Source organism: Terrapene carolina, unplaced genomic scaffold (genome assembly GCF_002925995.2).
Source record: "Terrapene carolina triunguis isolate 2854851 unplaced genomic scaffold, T_m_triunguis-2.0 Scaffold33723, whole genome shotgun sequence".
Lineage (NCBI taxonomy): Eukaryota > Metazoa > Chordata > Testudines > Emydidae > Terrapene > Terrapene triunguis.
The window spans coordinates 4478738-4503676 of NW_020698074.1; the positions used below are offsets into that span (position 1 = coordinate 4478738).

Below are 24939 nucleotides of genomic sequence, written 5' to 3' on the forward strand. Positions count from 1 at the left end.
ACTATATCCTTCTTTAGTGCACAACGGACCTGACCCAATGAAGTGAGTGGCAGTCTCCCCATTGACTTCAACGTGCTTTGGATTTGACTCAGAGTGGTGGATTTTCAGGAGCGCTAAGCATCCACATCTCTGAAAATCCAACCCACAAATCAGTAAAACTCTTGTTAACAAGATCAGTCTGAAAAAAAGTTGAATCTTTTCAGTACTAAGGGAATGGGGTTGTAAGTGGATAGCTTAAGAAATTTGTTTGAAAGTTTAAAAAAATTACAAAATTTGGTTCTCTTCTCCAAACAGCTGTATAAACAGTGAAACAATCTCTTCCTGGCATGTGCACTAAAAATCTCTACCAAGTTTTAAGATACACAGGTCGTGGAAGGACAAATGGTTGGCAGCCGTGAGACTGTGCTTCCTGGGATCTCATCTCTGGAGGCAGGAACAGGCTGATTCAGATCTGGAGAGCTGCCTGAGAGAAGTAGGGAGCGTATGCCCCAAAAGATCTCACTCTTTAGGGATATGTGTACACTGCAAAGAACACCCATGGCTGGCCCATGTCAGCTGACTAAGGCTTGTGGGGCTATAAAATTCCAGCGTAGATGTTCAGGCTTGGGCTGGAGCCCAGGAGGGGGGACTCAAGTCAGTGTATCCTGGATTTGAGAACCCAAGGCTTGAGTATTTGCACTGATTGTCAACCTTAGGTTGAGAATTTTTTAAATCGGGCTGGGGCTCCGGCATCCACACTCCATTATGCAGACCCAAGTCCAACCAACCATATCCCATACTTCCTAGCACCCTCACAAAGTGTGTCCGCTCTAGCCCTTTGTTCATGGTGCAGCGTGGGAAAACTTCACTGTCCCTCCTGTACGTTACAGGAAGTTTGAATAGTCTGTCAACACATTAAACAGCCTGCCAAACCATCATTTTGTTTTGTGTGCTCTCAGCAACCGGAGCCAGCAACACAGAGGAGGCACCATTTGAAGAACTTATCTCGCTTGTGCTTCCACTCCCATTTCTGGAAATGGCCAGAGCTTCTGTGAGATGCTGGTGGACATTTCTCTGGCATTTTCTGACTCACCGAAGGTACCTGACAGAGCTAATGATGGAGCAGCAGGAGGAGGAGGAGGATGGCAGACTCAAACTGGATGCTGCTGCTCATTTCACTCGCTGTAGCTGCTGATGCCCCCTATGTAGGCTGTCACTTGTGGAACGGGGCAGAAGCACAGACTGGTGGGACCACATCATTTTTGCAGACCTGGAATGACCAGCAGTGGGACCAGATCTTTCGCATGAAGAAAGCTACATTTCTGGAGCTCTGTGAGAATCTTGCCTCGGCCCTCCAGCATAAAGACATATGAATGAGGGCATCCTTCTGGTTCAGAAACGGGTTGGTATAACTATCTGGAAGCTGGCTGCTCCCAACTGCTATAGGTCTGTTGTCAACCAACAGTTGACTGTGGGTAAAGTGGTGGCGGAGGTTTCTGAGGCAATCAGGTGTGTGTGATTTATGCCAAAGTGGCGGGCATAACAGATATTCCTGAAGTTATTGCTTGCTTTGAGACAATGGGGTTTCCAAATTGCACTGGAGCCACTGGTGGGACTCATGTGCCCATAGTTTGCCCTCCTCAAGGAGCACATGATACATAAACTGCAAAGGGTATTACTCCATTGTTATGCAGGTCCTTGTGGACCACAGAGGCTGATTTATGAACGTCAACCTGGGCTGCAGTGAAAAAGTTGATGACGCCAGGGTTTTTCACCGGTCAGGAGTTTACATTCAAGGACAGGCTGGGACACTATTCCCACCAAACGTCATTTTTATAAATGGAAATACGGTTCCCACTGTTATTCTGGGGGACCCTGCCTACCCACTAGTGCCTTGGCTTCTGAAACTGTACCCTGATATCAAAGGCCCTGGCAAAAGAAGGTTTAATTACACTCTCAACAGGTGCAGAATGGTTGTTGAATGTGTATTTGGCAGATTGAAATCTCATTCGAGATGTATACAGATGGACAAATTTTAAAACCCCAGTTGTATTTGGGACAAATGATTTAATCACCCATGGACTACATTTAACTCAAATGGACTATATTTGTAAGTGGAACACATTTCCACACTACCTCCTTCTAGTTCAGTGTTTTCAGGCTGCTCGTTACACCATTGAGTGATTACATCATTCAGAAAGCAGTGTACTCACAAGGATGGCAATGTAAGTTTTTATTATTTTAACAAACAGGAATGGGCTTACAAAAATGTGCGCATTTCTATTGAAAATACACTTTTCGAGGCATTGTTTTACAGTTTGCATTTGCCGATTGCCATTTTGAATTCCACGTGGTGGTGTGGGGGAGGGGAAATGGAGGGATGTCAATGTGCTGGTATACAATCTGCCATTAGCAGATACACGCTGCTAGCTGGGGCTTGTAATAACTTTTGCATTGGTTCATAGAACAGAAATTCCTCTCATTTCTATATTAATAATATACATGAAAATGGAGTCCAAAATTTACTAGGCTCTGGGGTAGTTTCTGCCATTTCTGGTGCAGGTTCCGCAGCAGGCTGTTCCTTGGGCATCAAAAAGCTCCTCCAAGTACAGCCCCAGGATGTGCCGTGGTTGTTCGTGCAGCAAAGTCTCTTCTGGTACCAGTGTCAGCAGCAGTTCGGCTCATTCATCGCCTGCTGCTGGCTCCCATCAATTCCCATGCTGGATTCTGGGACCAGCAGGTTGCCATTCCGGCTATCCGGGTCAATGTTGTTGGCTCTGTGCTTGGTGCAGTACGAGCACCCTATCAAACTCATAAAACAGACATGATGTTGGCGAGTTGCCTGAGGTGTGTTTCTGGACTCTGGTTTTCCTGTACTTGGTCTTTAGCCACTTAATCCTCTCCCTGAGCTGGTCACCAGTCTGGTAAATTCCCAGCGCTGCCAGCTTCTTTGCTATTTGCTTGTATATATAGTCATTCCTGGTACCTGTAGTAAAATCCACTGTTTTATTGGCCTCACATTGGAGATTAACCAAAATCTGGCTATGCTCCTGTGACCAGGGACAAGGCAAATCTGATCCAAACACTCCACGAGATTTAATGTGATTGGGAAACGAGAGGATTAGAGAGAGCTGAGGAGAGAGCTTGTGGTGGAAGAAAAATGGACTATAGAGAGAGACTGAAAAGATCCCATGGAGGGATAAAATAGGTTTTAGAGAGAGAAAGCTGGGTGTCTGTGTCCATTCCCCCTGGGGAAAAGGAATGCCTGTACCCTGCCTTCAAGAGGGGCTTGGTGATGGGACATTTGTGCATTCTCCCTGGCTGTAAGGAACTTTTGCAGCCTGAGCAGGGAATGTAATTGGATTAGTATAGTGTGCCCCAATAAAGGCTGCCCACTCCAGCTATATAAAAACTCAGCTAGTGCCAGTCAGCATCTGCTCAACGCAGCAGCTGGCTGGTTCCTCAGCCTCTAGTGCTGCATTGTATTCTCAGAATAAAGCCTGACATTGCATGAGCTGAACTGGAATCTGTTATGAGTGTTCTCTTGTTCCAGGGCATTGGCCTCCTGGAGAGTTGGGGGTTGGGAGACTGAAACTTCTTCCCTTGAGGTATTCTCGAGATGTACTGAATGTCTCATCAAAACATTACTCAGTTTATTTTTAGATGCTTTGGGGGAATGAATCCAGATGGTCTCTACATCACTTTACCCCTTTTTTATTTTCCATTTGTGTTTTTCTGCATACAAGTTTCTTGGTTTAAAAAAACAACAACTTATGTTAATGAAACACTGAGGTTGCAAATTTAAATGGATTAAAATGAAAGAATTAGGATGCAAAAATTTAGATACTTATAACCATTCTAGCTTGTCAACATTGTGGATATCAAATGTTTGCTTACTTGTTATACTCTTTAAATATACACTTTAATACAGGGTTTATGGATAAATTAATTTGCTGCAATAGTCTTACTTTTTGTTTTTTTCACATTTTGTTGATTTGCAACCTTAATGTTTCATCATCGTAGGTATTTTTTGTATTTAATTAGTTGTTTAGTTATTAGTTAAGAGGTATTGAGTTATTGAGTGTTTTAAGAATGCAGGATACTTGATCCTGATAAACTTCAGCATGTATACATGTAATTTCAGACAGCTAATTGTAACTACGTATTTTGAAATAATATCTCAAAATCCTAATAAAAACAATGCAGAATGAGCCATGTTACAAAATTATTTGCACAAAGAGGAAAGATGATCCAACAAAATGGTTCAAGAATCAGTAAACCACCAATTTAGTTGATATTTTTACTGCTTCATCTCTAATGAGATCCAGAAGAAGAGTGGGAAAAAAAGCATAATTTTATAATGTGTTGTGTGGCATGTGACTTTCATATAAGCAATTACTTCTGAAAGTATTTCATATGAATAGGAACCACTGTCAGGGGTATTGCTTGATCAATTTTTTGTGCATTAGTTATATGTTTAATCACTTAAGAATTCCCAATTAACACTCTGAGGTTTAGGTTCTCGTCCCAAGATCAGGCTCAATATTATTAGAATTACTGTTCAGTTGTGAACCCATAACATACACGGTTGCAATACTCACACTTAGGAAAAGCCTTTTGAATTTGCAATAGTTGAATTAACACAATTAATAAAGTCACAAACACTCCAGTCCATATACTCATCCCTTGCAAAAGGACCCAGAGTGTTAATCATCATCCTCATCGTCCGACTCACCATCATCACCAGTGGTCATCATCCTGGCATCTCCCAAGAATTATGTCTCCCAGGGCACACAGGCTAGGATACAACTTCGATAATATGTTACGCTGGCACTGATACCATTATGCCCAATACATATTCAGTTGGGGTTTCTCCTCTTTTCCTTACATGTATTTCCTTACCCTACTAATGATAGGATGCCCTTCTCCCATAGGTTACTAGTTCATTTACTTCAAGCTTATTATAATATATACCAGTTAGTTACCATGGTACTTTGTGGTCAGACATCTGCTGATGTTCCTAACTTGAAATATCCCAAGAGGATATAAACTAGCACCTTGTGGTTATCTGTCAGCAGTTTAGTCCTTACAGCATTCTGTCTTGTGATAACTTATGATCTAGGTCACTCCTGATTATGCTAAGATTTCTTGCGCTTTATGCCTTGTTCAGCTAAGCTTTATTGTCATACGGGCCTTGTAGGCACATTACACTACTCCCTTTACTTATACCTGTGCATTACCTAGCAAATACCTATGCGTATAGGCAACAGGGGCAAACTATTTAGAATCTGGCCAGTATAACATAGAAGCTTGTAGGATATGCCATAACAAACCAGCTTATTGGCTGCCTCCTCCCAAACCCCTCCAACTGCTTCTGGTCAGCAGGAGTAAAAATGTCTGCTCCTAGTTGATTGCTTATGCAGCCATTTGAAGCAACAGGTAGCAGTAGCCAGCAATCCTGAGAATCAAAAAGAGGAGTAAATGATAAAATAAAAATAAAGATAAAATAATAAAGTAAAAATAAGATTTAAAAGGGAACAGTCCACTGGAACCAAAACACAAGGGGGTTCTGTGCAATAACTAAAGGGGAACCCCAGTATGGAAAACAGGAGAAACTCTTGCTAGGACCTCGAGACCCACCTTTAATGCTGCAGCTAGAGAGCCACACAGTTTATACATCCAAGGGATTGTATTAGCCCTTTTTGCCACAGCATCACATTGGGAGAACATGTTGAATTGCTTGTCCTCTATGATCCCGAAATCCTTCTCAGAGTCACTGCTTTCCAGGACACAGTCCCCTCTTCTGTAGGTATGACTTGCATTCCTTGTTCCTGAGCTGTGTAACTTTACATTTGTCTGTATGAAATACATTTTGTTTGAACGGGCCGACACAACTGAAAGATCCAGATCGCTCTGTATGGTTGCCCTGTCCTCATAATTATTTATCAGTCAGCCAATCTTTGTGTCATCCACAAATGTTGTTAGCAGTGATTTTATATTTACTTCCAGCTCTTTAAAGGAAATGTTGAATAGCATTGGGCCTAGCACCAATCGCTGCAGAACCCCACTACAAACACCCTCAATTCAATGATGATTCCCCATTGAAAACTACATTTTGAGGTCTGTCAACCAGTTTGTACTTCATTTAATGTGTAATTTATTGATCTATAGTGCTAATTTTTTAATCAAAATGTCATGCAGTCCTAAAACAAAAGCCTTACAAAAGTATATTACATCTGTGCAGTTACTTTACAACCAAACTTGTAATCTCATTAAAGAATGAAATCAGGTTTGTTGTTTTCTTCCCACCACCCCCTAGCTATAGTAAAAACCCAGTCTTGTGTTACTGTGACTTGTGGGTGGTGGTATAGCGCTTGTGCGTTCACTCTAACTCAAATGAGAAGAGTTTTAATGAACTTTTATCTCTTCAGAGATGTGAATAAGCAGTGGAATGAGAGAAATTTTGTAATATGACATGGGATTCAGAGTAGGAAGAAGAGTATAATATATAACAGTGGTCCTCAAATGTTTTTTATCACGCCCCCGCTTACCTGTAATGGAATCTGTCTGCGCCCCCTCTTGGTCGGAGTCGGAGCTGGGGTCGGGAGCGGAGCCAGGGTTGGGAATGGAACTGCGGCTGAGGGTGAGGCTGGGGCTGGAGCAGAGCTGGGGGCAGAGTGGGGCTGGGTGGTGCTCCGTCCCCACCCTGCGCAGGGACTGGCCCAGGCCGTTCTGCGCCCCCCAGGGGGCACGCCCCACAGTTTGGGGAACACTCCTATGTAAGATGTTTGTTTAGCAGTGTTCAGCTCCCAGTGAAAATGACCAGTGGCATCACTCAGTTGACTTAATAATGCTATTATCCTTAATTACTCTGTTTTACTATGGAGTTGCCTGAGGGAAAAATGATCAAAAGTATGCAGAGGATGTTTGATGAATGACTTCTAGGAGGCAGCATAGTGCAGTGGTTAGACTCTGTGACTAGGAATTGGGAGACGTGGGTTTTGGTTTCAGCTTGTCCACTGGCTCACAGTGTGGTCTTGGACAAGTAACTTTACCCTTCTGTACCCCAGTGTCCTTCGTAGTTTCCTCTTTCAGATCTGTGTATGAAGCTATCTAAGAGCTAAGTATTAGTATTAATAAATTACAATGAATGGGAGAACTGGTTCTTTTAAGATAAGACCTCCCCCAACTTTCACCCTTCCTCTGAACTAAACCTGATTTTTTTTTGAGCTTTGGGGAATCTTCCCTTTTACCCAATCTGCCTTTCTTCACACTGTTCACTTTCTTAATTTTCTTTTCACTTCCTCATCAGTACACACACACACACACACACACTCCCTCCTCTTCTCTTTCTTCAGTTTTTATTTCTTTGTAAATCTCCCCTCCTTGTTTTACAAGTTCTGTTTCATTCATTAATATTTGTAAAGTTGTTAGCCTCTGTCTCTGTCGCTAGGTTCCTTATCAATATATTATTTATGAATCTGAAATTAGCTTCTGATTCCCATCAAACTCTTATGCTGAGTCCACCGCCAAAACACAGGTGTCAATAGGAAGGGGTAGCTATTGCTTTGATCTGAAATTTTAGGTGTGCTTTTTGATCCCCAGCTCTTGTGTTATTGCAGCAGTCCTTGTGTTTCACAAGGTTATTTTGGTTGCTAAAGTGTTGGTTGTGATTTCACATCATGTTGCATCGGCCCAAAGCTATTTAAGGCAGAGGTTTAAAGTTATGGATAACATTAGTTAAAGCAGTAGGTCAGTGGATTAAACTGTTATATTTATCTTCTGAATATGGAAAACTTGCCTGGATTCCCCAGTCTTGTCTTTTATTTTTATTTGAAGAAGACTCTTTGCCTGTAACTTTCAACATTCCTTTTACTGTGATTGCAGTTGTGTGTGTGACTCCTTACTTCCTCACAATCCAACTAATTTAGCGTGTGACCCAGCAGTGAAGTGATTGAATCATAGAATATTAGGGTTGCAAGAGACCTCAGGACGTCATCTAGTCCAATCCCCTGCTCAAAGCAGGACCAACACCAACTAAATCAGCCCATCCAAAGCTTTGTCAAGCCGGGCCTTAAAAACCTCTAATGATGGAGATTCCACCACCTCCTTAGGTAAACCATTCCAGTGCTTCACCACCCTCCTAGTGAAATAGTATTTCCTAATATCCAGCCTAGACCTCCCCTACTGCAACTTGAGACCATTGCTCCTTGTTCTGTCATCTGCCACTGCTGAGAACAGCCTGGCTCCATTCTCTTTGGAACACCCCTTCAGGTAGTTGAAGGCTGCTATCAAATCCCCCCCACCACCACTTTTCTGCAGACTAAATAAGCCCAGTTCCCTCAGCCTCTCCTTGTAAGTCATGTGTCCCTGCCCCCTAATCATTTTTGTTGCCCTCCACTGGACTCTCTCCAATTTGTCCACATCCCTTCTGTAGTGGGGGACCAAAACTGGATGCAATACTCCAGGTGTGGCCTCACCAGTGTCGAATAGAGGGGAATAATCACTTCCCTTGATCTGCTGGCAATGCTCCTACTAATACAGCCCAGTATGCCGTTGGCCTTCTTGGCAATGAGGGCACACTGCTGACTCATATCCAGCTTCTCATCCACTGTAATCCCAAGGTCCTTTTCTGCAGAGCTGCTGCTTAGCCAGTCGGTCCCCAGCCTGTAGCGGTGCACGGGATTCTTCCTTCCTAGGTGCAGGACTCTGCACTTGTCCTTGTTGAACCTCATCAGATTTCTTTTGGCACAATCCTCCAGTTTGTCTAGATCACTCTGGACCCTATCCCTACCCCCCAGCGTATCTACCTCTCCCCCCAGCGTATCTACCACTCCCCCCAGCTTAGTGTCATCTGCAAACTTGCTGAGGGTGCAATTAATCCCATCATCCAGATCATTGACAAAGATGTTGAACAAAACTGGCCCCAGGACCAACCCCTGGGGCACTCCGCTTAATACTGGCTGCCAACTAGATATCAAGCCATTGATCACTACCTGTTGAGCCTGACAATCTAGCCAGCTTTCTATCCACCTTATAGTCCATTCATCCAATCCATACTTTTTAAACTCGCTGGCAAGAATACTGTGGGACACTGTATGAAAAGCTTTGCGAAAGTCAAGATATATCACATCCACCGCTTTCCCCATATCCACAGAGCCAGTTATCTCATCATAGAAGGCAATCAGGTTGGTTAGGCCTGACTTGCCCTTGGTGAATCCACGTTGATTGTTCCTCTATTGCTGCCTTCTTAAACCTCTTCTTCTGGAGGCAGCACTGCTTCTTTTTCTTAGGCCTGGTCTACACTACGAGTTTAGGTCGACTTTAGCAGCGTTAAATCGACTTAAGCCTGGACACGTTTACACTACGAAGCCCTTTCTGTCGACTTAAAGGGCCCTTTAAACCGGTTTCCTAACACCACCTCGACAAGGGGATTAGTGATAAAATCGACCTTAGGGGGTCGGAATTGGGCTAGTGTGGACGGAATTCGACATTACTGGCCTCCGGGAGCTATCCCACAGTGCTTCATTGTGACCGCTCTGGACAGCACTCTCATCTCAGATGCACTGGCCAGGTAGACAGGAAAAGCCCCGCGAACGTTTGAATTTCATTTCCTGTTTGCTCAGCGTGGAGAGCACAGGTGACCATGCAGAGCCCATCAGCACAGGTAACCATGATGGAGTCCCAGTCCCAGTCCCAGGATCGCAGAAGAGCTCCAGCCTGGACCGAACGGGAGGTACAGGATCTGATCGCCATCTGGGGAGATGAAGCAGTGCTCGCCGAACTCCGAAACAGTAAAAGAAACGGCAAAACATTAGAAAAGATCTCCAAGGCCATGAAGGACAGAGGCCATAACAGGGACGCGCGGCAGTGCCGCGTGAAAATTAAGGAGCTAAGGCAAGCCTACCACAAAGTCAGAGACGCAAACGGAAGGTCCGGGGCAGAGCCGCAAACATGCCGCTACTACGCGGAGCTGCATGCCATTCTAGGGGGTGCAGCCACCACTAGCCCAAGCGTGTTCTATGAGTCCCTCTCTGCAAACGGGGAAGCGGGTTCGGCGGACGAGGAAGATGAGGATGGAGAGAACATAGATAGCTCACAGCAGCAAGGAAGCGGAGAAACCAGTTACCCCAACAGCCAGGATATGTTTGTCACCCTGGACCTGGAAACAGTAACCCCCGAACTGACCCAAGACCCTGAGGGCACACAGGGGACCTCTGGTGAGTGTACCTTTGTAAATATTACACATGGTTTAAAAACAAGCGTGTTTAATGATTAATGATTAATTTGCCCTGGCAATCGCGGCCAGTACAGCTACTGGAAAAGTCTGTTAACGTGTATGGGGATGGAGCGGAAATCCTCCAGGGACATCTCTAGAAAGCTCTCCTTCATGTAATCCCAAAGCCTTTGCAAAAGGTTTCTGGGGAGGGCTGCCTTATCCCGTCCGCCATGGTAGGACACTTTACCACGCCAGGCCAGTAGCACGTAGTCTGGAATCATTGCATAACAAAGCATGGCAGCGTATGGTCCCGGTGTTTGCTGGCATGCAGACAACATCCATTCCTTATCACTCTTTGTTATCCTCAGGAGAGTGATATCATTCACGGTCACCTGGTTAAAATGGGGCAATTTTATTAAGGGGACATTCAGAGGTGCCCCTTCCTGGTCTGCTGAACAGAAATATTCCCCGCTGTTAACCACGCGGTGGGGGGGACGGTTGAAGTGACCATCCCAGAGAATTGGGTGTGAGGGGGAGGGGAGTTAGTTGGGTTTGTGCTGCATGTTAAACCTGAAATCGCAGCCCCTCCTTTTACATTGCAAACCCATTTTAAATGGCACGGGTGCTTGGTATGGGAAATGAGGGCAGAACTGTTTGAAACCATCCCCACATGTTAAGAAGGTTAAAAAAGCCCAAAGACTATATGTCTTACCATGGCTGCCTGCAAGCTGAAATCTGTGTCCTGGCACTGCGTGAGTGATCTCTCACACCAAACCAGGAGACTCTCAATATAAGAGGAAAAATGCGACCTTGTAACGAAAGCACATGTGCTGTGTGATGTTGTGAACAGCAAAATCTAACGTGAAAGAGTCTACCCATTGTTCTCTAAAATGTATCTTTTTTAACAACCTCTCCCTTCTCCACCAGCTGCAAATCTTACTCCTTCGCAGAGGCTAGTGAATATTCGAAGAAGGAAGCGAAGGACGCGTGACGAAATGTTTACTGAACTTCAGACTGCCTCCCACGCTGACAGAGCACAGCTGAATGCGTGGAGGCAGTCAATGACTGATTTTAAAAAAGCCCAATATGAGCGAGAGGAGAGGTGGCGTGCTGAAGAGGAGAAGTTGCGTGCTGAAACGCGGGCTGAAGAGGAGAGGTGGCGTCAACTTGTAATCAGAAAGCAAGAGTCGATGCTCCGGCTGCTGGAGCATCAAAGTGATATGCTCCTGCGTATGGTTGAGCTGCAGGAAAGGCAGCAGGAGCAGAGACCGCCGCTACAGCCCCTCTGTAACCAGCAGCCATCCTCCCCAAGTCCCATTGCCTCCTCACCCAGACGCCCAAGAACACGGTGGGGGGGCCTTCGGCCACCCACTCACTCCACCCTAGATGATTTCCATAGCAATAAGTTTTAAAGTTTTAAATTGGAGTGTGTCCTTTTCCTTCCCTCCTCCCCCACCCATCCCGGGCTACCTTTCAAATTATCCCCCTAGTTGTGTGCTGAATTAATAAAGAATGCATGAATGTGAAGCAACAATGACTTTATTGCCTCTGCAAGTGGTGCTCGAAGGGGGGAGGGTAGTAGGGGAGGGTGGGGTGGTTGGTTTGCAGGGAAGTAGAGTTAACAGGGTGGTGGGGGAGGGGCAGAGGGTTCATCAAGGAGCAACAAACAGAAGTTTCACTCCGTAGCCTGGCCAGTCACAAAACTGGTTTTCAACGCTTCTCTGATGCGCACCGCGCCCTGCTGTGCTCCTCTAACCGCCCTGGTGTCTGGCTGCGCGTAATCAGCGGCCAGGCGATTTGCCTCTACCTCCCACCCCGCCATAAATGTCTCCCCCTTACTTTCACATATATTGTGGAGCGCACAGCAAGTAGCAATAACAATGGGGAGATTCTTTTCGTTAAGGTCTGAGCGAGTCAGTAAGCTGCGCCAGCGCGCTTTTAAACGGCCAAATGCACATTCCACCACCATTCGGCACTTGCTCAGCCTGTAGTTGAACAGGTCCTGACTGCTGTCCAGGCTGCCTGTGTATGGCTTCATGAGCCATGGCATTAAGGGGTAGGCTGGGTCCCCAAGGATCACGATAGGCATTTCAACATCCCCAACGGTTATTTTCTGGTCTGGGAAGAAAGTCCCTTCCTCCAGCTTTCGAAACAGAAGAGACTGCCTGAAGACGCGAGCATCATGTACTCTTCCCGGCCAGCCCACGTTGATGTCGGTGAAACGTCCCTTGTGATCCACCAGGGCTTGCAGCAGCATTGAAAAGTACCCCTTGCGGTTTATGTAGTCGGTGGCTTGGTGCGCCGGTGCCAAGATAGGGATATGGGTTCCGTCTATCGCCCCACCACAGTTTGGGAATCCCATTGCAGCAAAGCCATCCACTATGGTCTGCACGTTTCCCAGAGTCACTACCCTTGATATCACCAGGTCTCTCATTGCCCTGGCAACTTGGATCACAGCAGCCCCCACAGTAGATTTGCCCACTCCAAATTGATTCCCGACTGACCGGTAGCTGTCTGGCGTTGCAAGCTTCCACAGGGCTATCGCCACTCGCTTCTCCACTGTGAGGGCTGCTCTCATCCTGGTATTCTGGCGCTTCAGGGCAGGGGAAAGCAAGTCACAAAGTTCCATGAAAGTGCCCTTACGCATGCGAAAGTTTCGCAGCCACTGGGCATCGTCCCAGACCTGCAACACGATGCGGTCCCACCACTCTGTGCTTGTTTCCCGGGCCCAGAATCGGCGGTCCACGGCATGAACCTGCCCCAGTAACACCAAGATTTCCACATTGCTGGGGCCTGTGCCTTGTGAGAGGTCCATGTCAATTTCCTCATCACTATCGTCGCCGCGCTGCAATCGCCTCCTCCTCAGCTGGTCCTGGTTTGGCTTTGGCATGTCCAGGAGGCTCTGCATGTTTTCCAGGACAATGCGCGTGGTGTTCATAGTGCTCAGAATTGCCGCGGTGATCTGAGCGGGCTCCATGATCCCAGTGCTGGCTATGGCGTCTGGTCTGAAAAAAAGCGCGAAAGTAGTATCTGACGGACCAGGGGAAGAAGGGAGGGAGGGAGAGAGGGAGGGAGGGGCGAGTGACACCGCGTACAGGTACAGGGAATTAAAATCAAGAAAGGTGGGTTTGTATCAGGGAGAAACACAAACAACTGTCACACAGAATGCCCCCCCCCCCCCAAAGATTGAACTCAAAAGCCTGGGTTTAGCAGGAGGGAGGGGGGAAGCAAATGAATGGAGAATAAATCTATTTTTTACATCTTAAGACGACGGTGCAGCATGACTGATAGCCCTTGGCATTTTCTGGGTGCTTGGCAGCAAATACTGGGCGCTTGGCAGTAAGCCTTCAGGTATATTGCACGATCTGATGCCCACTGCAGTATGACAACGATGGATACCAGTCGTAATATACTATCTTCTGCCCAAAAGGCAAGGGGTTGCTGCTGTGTAGCAATGTTGCCCCATCCTGCGAATAATACATCTGATAACCATCATCATCAAGGCAAGGGGGCTGGTGCAATGCAGCCCCACGGCTGCCAGCCCCATGTCTGCCAGCACCCAGATAGCCCTCGGCCTCTTCTGGGTGCTTAGCAGACAATATTGGGCACTTGGCAGAAAATAGCATACTACGACTGATAACCATCATTGTCTGCCCGGGTGCCCATGATCGACAGCCACTGCAGTACGATGACGACGGTTACCAGTCGTAATATACCATCTTCTACCAAAAGGCAAGGGGCTGGTGCAATGCAGCACCACGGCTGCCAGCCCCACAGCTGCCAGCACCCAGATCGCCAATGAAGGCTACCAGTCATGCTGCACCGTCTACCGCCAAAAGGCAGTAAGCTGCTGCTGCTGTTTAGCAATGCAGTCCCACGTTTGCCGGCACCCGGAAGAGATATGGTGACGGTGAGCTGAGCTGAGCGGGCTCAATGCTTGGCGTGGTATGTTGTCTGCACAGGTAACCCAGGTAAAAAGGCGCGAATCTATTGTCTGCCGTTGCTGTGACGGCGGGGGAGGGGCCTGACGCAATGTACCCAGAACCCCTCGCGGCACTGCTTTGCATCATCCGGGCATTGCGATCTCAACCCATAATTCCAATGGGCGCCGGAGGCTCCGGGAACTGTGGGATAGGTACCATAGTGCAATGCGCCGGAAGTCGACGCTAGCCTCGGTACTGTGGACGCGGTCCGCCGACTTCATGCACTTAGAGCATTTTAGGTGGGGACACACACAATCGGCTGCATACAACCGGTTTCTATAAAACCGGCTTCTATAAATCCGACCTAATTCTGTAGTGTAGACATAGCCTTAGTCTCATTTTTATTTTCTACTTTCTTTTCCTCCACCATCTCTCAGTCTTATCTTTGCTATTCTTCATTCCCTCTACATGCAGCTTTGTTCTACATCCTAAGGTCTCTCCCTGTCAGAGTGGGTCAGGAATTTTTTGCTGGAAAATACTAATTCACTGAAGCCAAAACTATTCACAGGGGTGAGTCCATTCCAATTGATTTCACATACTGAAAAAAATTAAAAATATTTTCAACATGAAAGAGTTCCTTTTTTTGGTGCGGGGGGGGGGTCAAAACAGGTTTTTGTTGTGAAATTTAAGTTGATTTGTAGTAAAACAAAACAAAATCAAAATTGAAACAAAACATTTCTAAATTATTGACATGAAATGTTTTGACTGAGCAGACCTGTTTTGATTTATTTCTCATGTTTGCTTTACATTTTTTTTTCTTTTGAGATTTTGACTTTTTGACCTGATTTTTTTTTGAAATTTTTTTGAAATCATGAAAAATCTTGCAGGATGAGAAAAATGTTCCCTGCCCAGCTCTACTCCCTGTCTCCTAGTCTAGCTTAAGAACCTGTCCCCTTTCTACTTCTACACAGTGTTATCTTTCAACAGAAGTGCCCCAGTCTTATCATGTTTCCATCAAGTTTTGCATCCAGACACCACCCTGTGATCATATTCCATTCCTAGCCAACCAGCCATGAAAGCAGTATGAAGTGTGAGTACACGTGCTTGACTACAAGTGGGGAAAAGACATAATGTGGAGGCTCACAAAAAATTTAAGCCTATGATGTAGTAGAATTGATTAAATTGGAGAGGGATTTATTTTCTGGAGCAGCACTCCGCTTTGGTAGAATATATTGGAGTACCAGCAGCAAACTGTTCCTCCTTAACTTCTTCATTGAGAAAGATATAGAACACACAGAAGTGATAGTCAGTTTGTTATAACTAATGTAAACTACTGATGCTTTGTTTTATCGTTTGAAGCCTTTGTATACAAAGGAACAATTGCAGGTGTCGTTCTACTCTTTTAATCACTGACCTTACCCCTGGTATAGTTCAAGGTACTGTGATATTTAGTTCTTCTCACTCTTTTCAAAGAGTATCCTTCATATCCTCTGGACAGTTGGCCAATCAATCACAGATATTTTCCTGCATTACTACTAGAATATTCTTTTGAGCAATTTCAAGACCCAGTCAGTTTGACAGTTGAATCTGACATATCTCAGTCCTACAGCACTCAGTCCTAATTACTATATTATGTTTGTCAAGGAAAAGGAAATAGATTAAGATCAAAACTACTTGTTTCCATAGTTCATGTCATAATATATAGTATATGAAAAGAAGACTGTGGTTTGTGGTGTCTAAGCTATTTGCAATATATGAGTGTTTGAACTTTTTATACTAAAAATTTCTCAAGAGAATACTCAGAAATTTGTGTTTGAAATACTTTGTTTGAAACATTTCCCCAAATAATTAAAGTTTCAAAAGAACAGCACAGAGTGATAAGTAAACAAGTAGAAATTTTCCTTGGATTCAAGGACCATATTTAAGCTGGATAAATGAGCAGTACAATACTTCCACCGATGTCTGCCAAATTTATTATTTTAAATAGGATCAATAATACTTTGCATTTATATCTATCTCCTTTTATCCATGGATCTCAAAACATGTTACACATAAATTAATTAATAGAGCTGCTCAGAAATTTTCAGATGAAACGTTCCAGTGGGAAAATGCTGTTTTGTCGAAATTGAAACTTTCCATAGGCCCGTGTTGTTTTCAACTAAATTATGTTTTGAAAAAAAATTGAAATTAAGAATTTTAATAATGTCAAAATGTTCTAACACTTTTTGAATGGAACATTTTGATTTTTCATTCTGAAACAACTTTTTGTTTTGGACTGTCTTTTATATTATAAATATAAATGATTTTTTCTAAGTGAAGTTTTGTGGGACATTTTGAAATTGTTTTCATTCAGATTTTCAATTGCAAAATTTCCTGTGAAATAGAAACTCAAGTTCCTGACAGTGCTATTAATTAAATCTTTCAACACATGTAGATTGAGAAACTGAGGAGCAACCTTCAAACCACATAACAAGGCAGTGGTTGAGCTAGAAATAGATCCTAGTGCTTGCTCCCGGTTCTCTGCTCTAAACTCTCAATGACACTCCCTCTACCTCTTGGTTTCTGAAAGGAATCCAGATGTTTAAACTGATACATTGAATACTCATAACACATTTCAACTACATTAGAGCTGGAAAGACCATAGATAGCTATCTATCACTATTCTCACTTCACACTACATTCATTTTGATGTTAACATAATTGTATTCATTACAGTGCTAGTAGTCATACTGTCTGAGATGGAGGGAGACTTTCTTCTGTAAGCAAGCCTTTATAAACAGGGAGGCTTCAGGGATGTCTCATAAAGCTTGATGCTTTGAGTATTGACCAAGGGATTACAGAAGATGCTTTGTAGACTGTGCTGTTTAAATACTGCTGTCTTTAACAGTCCTGTATTTATTTGGAATTGCATTAACATTTGGCACATCTAAAAAGTGGATAAAGTTTGAGATGCCAGTTGTAGCTCCATGGTTAAGGTTGAGATGAGTTTTGCACTTAAAACAAGGATTTTATTTCATTATATGTGAAAAATACATAGGCAGTCACCATCTTTGGGAACAATGGGAGATGGTGAAGATTTTGAAAGAGGGCAATTGTTTGTGAGTTTCTCTGAAGGAGAAGGTTTCACACAGCAGCCTCTGCTTCAAACTTTCAGTTATGAAGTATAATGGAAAAATGACTACTAATCCTAAATATTTCTTTTTTGAAAAGATATCCATTGCACTACATCTGCTCAACATGAGGGAGGGGGAAAAGTAGTGAAGGTAGGTATGTGCAAGCGCATAGGAATATGAAAGGGTAGAAGGGAGTGGGAAACCTGTGTGTTTGTATGTGCGCACATTTGTACATGGGAATGTAAGGGGTGGAGGAAGGAGGAAAAAGCAGAGGGTAATATGTGCAGGGGAATGTGGAGGACAGTGCAAGGTGGAATTTGGGAGTGTGTGCAGGGAGATGTAAAAAGATGCAAGAAGCATGGGGAATTTGGAGGACAGGAGTGAGGGGGAAAGTAGGGTGTACTCGTCAGCTACTTTGAGGAAACAAAGCAGCTGAAAACCCAGTTTAACTGGCCAGTATGCTCTGGCTTCTTTGTGCTGTATCAGAATGGGGTAAAGCAAAAAAACCTGATTCTTCATATCATTAGAGAGATCCCATGGGTACAGTCTCTTTGAATTTGTTTGTATTGCTGTATGAAATTTTTAATATAAAACCCTAAATTAAGATGTAGTTAAGGTTGAGAATACTTATTAGTAATTTAGGGTATACAGTTAATTACAACAATGTTGCAATTATCCCCAAACCAAGCAGGAAATTCAGGGTTAAGTTTAATTTGAAAAGAAATCCAACCAGGGTAAGGTACGGAAATGTACAATTAAAGCATTCAAACAACTTTGACTCTGCCCTGTAGTGATTTCATGAGAGGGAAAAGAAATCTAATGTGTTATTAAAAATCTATAGTGCCAGATTAAATTAACTAACACAAAATCCCTTAATCATAATCATAAAGTTATTGTATGATGTTACTGTACTAAAATGCCACACACACACACACAAAACCTGCTCCCCTTGTTGATTGTTCTGTGTTTATTCTAAGATGCAGGGTTATATATTTAAATATAGTTTGTGGTAAGCAAAGATGTGTATAAGGAACCTAACATATGAAATAGGAAAAGTTAGGAATAAGGCTAGAGGGATTACTGCAAGAAGGGAAGCAGGTTGTGTGTGCCTCTCACTTTGTGGTCATTTAGGAACAGCAAAGTCCTTATCCTGTGGAATTGAATGTCTGAGGAGCCTTTTTGCAGTGTTTTTTGCATCCCTACTCAGGCATTCCCTTTCCAGCCTGTCTCCTGCCTGTCTCTACATTGGTATCTCTGCTGAAAACCTCAGCTGTTCCATTCAAATCCTGGTGTTTGTGGGATAGTAACACAAGTTCGTTTGCCACATCACCAACTGGATATTCAAATGTAATTTTCAAAATGAAAATGACCACTATTACTGGCTCTTTAATTGACTGGTAATGCATCGTGAATATAAATTGTTTTATCCACTTCCCATTATATTTGGAAGGAAGTTCATTCAGTCGTCCAGTCAAGAAGCATCCCCATCACTGTAGTGTCTAAGAATCTCAAAATAGATATGTTTTTTTCTCTCTCTCTCTCGCTCTTCCTTTCAACTCAATAGGAGAAATTGCTCAATTAGCATAATGGGATTTTTGTTTGTGTGTTTAATACCATGTATGGTTGTATTGAGTGTAGGAAAACCAAGCTGAAGAGTTGAATTTTGCATTTTGTTCTTAAAGTGATGAATTCTGTGGTCATTCTCATCTCATATGGCAGTGAGCTCCATAGTTTAAGTCCAGCTCCCGTGAATCATCTGTCAACAGTGTCGTTGTTACAGTGGAACATAGCCATGGTTATAATGGGAAAGTCCATCTTTCTGGTGGGCTATGGTGGGCTTTGAATGGCAGGGCAGAGACCTTGAGTTAGATTTTGTATTCAATCGGGAAGTAGTGCAGAGAGCTGAGCATTGGGGTGATTTGGTCACAGAAGTCTCTGCTGCTAAGCAGATGCACTGGTGCATTTTGTATCAACTGCAGCCTGCTTTCTTGTTTGCTTCACTGAATAACAATAATGAGAAATGTTTGTCAGAATACATATTAAATAATTCAATCTTTGGGTCTCTTGCCATGTTTTCTGACATTTGGGCCATCTTCTTGTATCCAAAGCACCGAAGAGAGATTTATAATTATTAGAAGAAAGTGATCAATTTATAAATTCAGCTTGCTGAGTACTGTAATTTGAAATACAATGAAGCCTTTAAGTAAGGGCCAGGCTCTATGTAAAGCTGTCTTGTGGCTGCTAAACTTTCACATTATACTGAAGTCAGATATAAACACCCCTTTTATAACTTGTATGTCACTATAATACACAGATGTCTTGGCTCTGAAAGCACATTTATGAAGCGAGTGCAGTGCTGGAATTTAGCCAGAGCTGAGACTCAGTAGTTCAAGGAGGAGTCCCAGTACTTCTCAGGATGGGAGGTCAACTGAATGCTAGTGGGCCTCCCTAATTCTGGCAGCAGAATTCCAACCCTGAAAGTGCGTGCTATAGATATATTGGCTACTTTTTCAAAAATTAGTTTGTGAAAAGTCTGGTTGGTACTATAATACGGCTTTGGATGCCTCCAGAAAATAGCTACTTGGGTTTAGTGTAGGCTTGATCACTTACTCAGCTACTGAAACTATTTCACAATATTGTCTTAATTTTACAGGCTTTATCAAGCCACCAAAAATATAATACACATGAACACAGATAGCTAATCAGTATATAGATTTTTCCATTGCTTATTTTGATAAGAATGCCTCTTTTATAGTGCAGATTAAATACACACACACACAAACACACACGCGGACACATAATATACATAAAAACATTAAAAAATGACTTATAAAGGTGACACTGCAGGGGATCACTGCCAAAGTATACAATTTAGTTTGATTTACATAGCACCGTTTGTATGCAGGCTATTTTCAGGTACTTTACAAATGTGTGAATTAAGTGCTGCTAATACGCTTAGCTAAACAAATGGAATCGCCAATGTCTGCAGTAGCTCGTATACAGCCTTGGATAGTAGAACCTCTTTTGTTGAGAGACAAAAAGCATTGTGGGGTTTAACAGAAATGTGATGTGATTATTCATTTTTCTATAATTCAGATTGTAATTTTGTCTCTTACTTGAGATTGAGGTAGGAATTGTAAGTATTGTTACCCCATTTATTTCACAGATGGGGAAGACTGAGGCATAGAGATTAAGTGCCAAGGCCACCCTGTGAGTCAGTGGCTGAGCCTGAAGTAGAGTATAGGAATTCCTGACTTTCAACCCTGAGCTCATTCCAGAGTAACCTCAGTAACAATGCCTAATAAGTGTGATTCTAATATTAATGTTACAAACATATGCCTGTATTCCAACATTGTATATATTGGGTCAGATCTCTGGCCCTCAGTGGTTGCTTTGTGCTGCTCCAGCAGTGCAAAGATGATGAATAGTTGATGGATCTGGACCTCTGAGGTGCCAGCCCCCCCCCCCCCTTAGTTTTTCTTAGGAAGGTGTAGAGTCATTCTCTGTTTTGGCCTCCAGCACAGGTGCATGGCCAGAGCATCTTTATGACCTCATGACATCAGGCTGCCTGAATAGCCCCAGGGAGCTGTGGGTAGCTGGTTGTAAGTGGCGGCCTTCATTTATGCTTGTGATTTGATCTGGCTCCAGGATCTGGGATTCTGAAAAGTATCTTAAAATCCCATTTGGTCCCAACCCCTAATTCTGTGTCAAGTGCAGCTCAGCCAAAGTAGAGGATCTTACCCCTTGTGTCTTTCATTTTATTCCAAAGTGTGTGTGTGATCTCACAAATCTACAATGTAATAAAATGATTCTTCAGATTTCTTACATTTGACACTGTTTATAAGTATTGTACATTTAAAAACAAAGTAACGTATTGTTTTTGGCAGAGGAGCTAGTGATTGGTGGTTTATTGTTTGTCTCATTTTTGTTGTAGCAGAAAAATACAATCAGGGGCGGATTAAGGCATAAACTAAGGGCTGGTCTACACTTACCCCCCAAATCGAAGTAAGGTACGCAAATTCAGCTACGTGAATAACGTAGCTGAATTCGACATACCTTACTTTGACCTTACCGCGGTTCAGACGCGGTCCACACGCGGCAGGCAGGCTCCCCGTCGACTTCGCGGTACTCCTCTCGCTGAGCTGGAGTACCGCAGTCGACGGGGATCACTTCCTGGTTCGATTTATCGTGTCCAGACCAGACGCGATAAATCGAACTCGGAACTTCGATCCGCAGCCGTCGAACTAACCGGTAAGTGTAGACTAGCCCTAACTAAGATACAGTTTAGGGCCTTGCAATATGAGGGGCCTCTAAAAAAGAAAAAAATGACTCCATTTCAAATTTTATCTAAATCGGTTGATAAATAAAGGAGATATAGTAAAAAGAAGATTCTCTCTAAATATAGACATTTTCGTTCAAATATGACAAAAATATACACACCTGGCTACACAAATACCCTTACCCTTCACTAATTGTTCATTATTGACAGGCGGGAGGTCAGAAAAAAAAGATAATTTCACTTGTAAAATTAGTATTTCTATGAGTAAGTCTGCTATCAGTCTCCTAAGGCAGCATTTTGTTGGCCAGCTGCTACTAGTAAAATTCTGACCGTGCCTTCATAACATATTTAAATAAATAAATTAATCTTACTGCCGATAAAATTGGGAAAAATGTGAGGTCGGCGACAGCAGTGTTGTGAAGCAATCCTGCCAAGCTCATAGTCGTGTGGGACTTGTCCTAGGAGTGACATCATGTACAGAGTCCCCTTTGGCTGGTACTAGCCGGAAGGCCATCATCTTTTGTTTACAGTCATATAGTGCCTTTGCTCCTGTTTTTCTTTGTTTTCTTAAGTATTAGCGTGTTCTTTCTTTTTTTTGATCTGTACATACGTACAATCGTGTATTTTACTGCGCACGCCACTTCCTACTTCATGCGCTATCCATGGTTCACATGATTTAGTTTTCAGGTGATCGTTTTATGGACTTGGGTTGAGTGGATCTTAAGGAGGATAAATTTGTCTTGGCTTCCCTCCATCAGTTTCGGGAACCTTCACAGTAAATATCAGAGTGTGCTGATGAAAGGATAAATAGAGGGTTTTGAGAGAAGTGAAGGTATGTATATATATATAAAAATATTCTGAGTACTTGGTGAGCAAGTTATTTCAAACTGTGGGCATATATGATTTATAGGCTATTAAAGCCTATAATATTCATTATATTTGCTTGAATATAGGCTTATTCTTCTTCGAGTGCTTGCTCATGTCCATTCCATATTAGGTGTGTGTGCTTGCCACATGCGCTGGTGCCAGAAGCTTTTCTCTTAGTGGTATCCATAGGGGACCGGCTTTGGCGCCCTCTGGAGTGACGCGCACATGTCGCAGTATAGGGGGCACCACCGGCTCCCCCCACCCTCAGTTCTTTCTTGTCGCCAGTGATGGTACTGAAACGTCTGCTGCTTTGGCTAGCTTTTTTGCTTCCTTCAGTGTTACGTACTTTTCTTGTAAAATAGTTAATAGTTATCCCTTAGTGTGTTAGTGTTAGTGTGGTTTACTTGGTTAGTCCCAAACGGGACTCAGCCTAGGGACGGGACATGTCCCGGTCCCCATGCTTTAAGCCCTGAGATTGCTGCAAAAAAAACGATTCCCATCAGCGATCCGCATAACAGTTGTTTAAGGTGTCTGGGCAATTCGTATATAAGCGACAAGTGCCATATTTGCATGTCCTTCAAACCTCAGACTAAGAAGGAACAAGACATCCATCTCAAAGTGCTCCTAATGGAGTTGGCTCTAACTGGCACTGGAGCAGTTAAGGTCCGACTCTGCCCCGAGCACAGCAGCATCGATGCGGAGCACCCCACCGGCGGCGTCGATGGACCGGCGCCAATCCCCCTCCTCGGCATCTGCCAAGCGGCAAAAAAAGACCAGGAGAGGAAGATCTACATCCTGCAAGGGGAAGGAGAGGGCAGGAGGGGAGCCAAGGCCCGAGGAGGGCGGCTCGATACCTCCAACCAGGAGTCGGGCCCCAGCTCAGGTCGAGCGGTCTAGCCCATCCTGACCCATGCCTGCCGCGCCGGACAGTGACGCGGGCCTTCGTCAGTTAGAGGCCAAGGCCCTGCAGGCAGCGCAGGATATCCTGGTGCTACCGGTGCCTTCCACACCGGCTATGGTGGTACCCTGATCCAAGGGTAAACCCACCTTGGGACCTTTTTGTAAGTCCCTGTATCAGCATTACTGCTCTCCTTGCGAGGGATGTCCCACCAGCGCTCGCCACGACCCAGGTATGTCTGTTTGCTGGGTCACATGGCAGCATGTACATCTGTTGTCTGCCATGCAAGGCTCAGGATGTGACCCTTGCACCAGTGGCTGGCAACAGTCTATTCCCAGTCCAGCGATCACCTGGACAAAGTTGTTACCATTCCACCGGTGATACTTACCTCCCTGCAATGGTGGACTGACCCCAAGGCTGTCCTGGAAGGAGTTCCGTTTGACAGCACACGCCACTTGGTCGAACTGATATTGGATGCTTTGGACGTCGGCTGGGGAGCGTATCTAGGTAAGCTACAGATCCAAAGGACTTGGTCCCTGGAGGAGATGACCTTGCATATAAACATCAAGGAGCTCAGGGTGGTATATTTGGCCTGCGGGGTCTTCCTACCGCATCTGTCAGGCAAGATGGTGAGAGTATTGATGGACAATATGGCCTTAATGTTCTACATTAACAGGCAAGGGGGAGCACGCTCATTGGCTCTCTATCAAGAGCCTCTCCGGTTGTGGGATTTCTGCATCAAGCACAAGATCCACCTGGAGGCCTGTCACCTCCCTGGCATCAGGAACACTCTGGAAGATGGCCTCAGCAGGTCCTTTTTCTCTCACCATGAGGTCGCTCCATCCGGAGGTGGCCCGATCGCTCTTCCAGAGGTGGGGAACTCCCCGAGTGGACCTGTTTGCCACTAGTCAGATCAGGAGATGTCATCAGTTCTGTTCCCTGCAGGCCCTGGGCAAGGGCTTCCTCTCAGACACCTTTCTCCTTCTGTGGTCAGGGGGCCTGATGTACACGTTCCTGCCATGATGATCGCCCTGGCATGGCCTGGTTCAGCACGTTCATGGATCTGGCGGCAACCGCTCCCTGGCCCCTTCACAACGGACTGGATCTGATTTTTGCAAGATCATGGGCGCTGCCTGCACCTCAACCACGCCTCCCTCCACCTCACGGTGTGGATGCTGTGTGGTTGAACCCGGAGGAATGAGCCTGCTCTAACGAGGTTCAGCAAGTCCTCCTGGAAAGCAGGAAGTCTTCCAGCAGAGCAACTTACCTGGCCAAGTGGACGAGGTTCTCCCACTGAGCGTCTGAGCGTAGCATCTCTCCGTTGCACTCCTCTTTAAATCTATCTTAGACTACCTGCTTCATCTTAAGAACCAGGAGCTGGCCCTCTCTTCCATCAGGGTGCACCTTGTGGCCATCTCCGCTTTTCACCTGCCGTTCCAAGATCAGATGGTGTTCTCGCACGACATGTCGCTCAGATTCCTGAGAGGCCTCAAGAGATTCTTCCTGCGGGTCCAGGCTCCTGTCCCCCAGTGGGATCTTAACTTGGTTCTTTCTAGGTTCACAGGCCTACCCTTAGAACCTATGGCCTCCTGCTCCCTTTCCCACCTGTCATAGAAGGTTGCTTTCCTTATGGCGGTAACATCGGCAAGACGAGTGTCAGA

General features: G+C 44.5%; 1 protein-coding gene across 1 annotated transcript in view; it reads left to right on the top strand.

Annotated features, from left to right (window-relative positions):
* LOC112104953 (protein PTHB1) overlaps positions 1 to 24939 on the top strand; it is a 471161-nt gene that overhangs the window by 160522 nt on the left and 285700 nt on the right. The window lies entirely within an intron of this gene.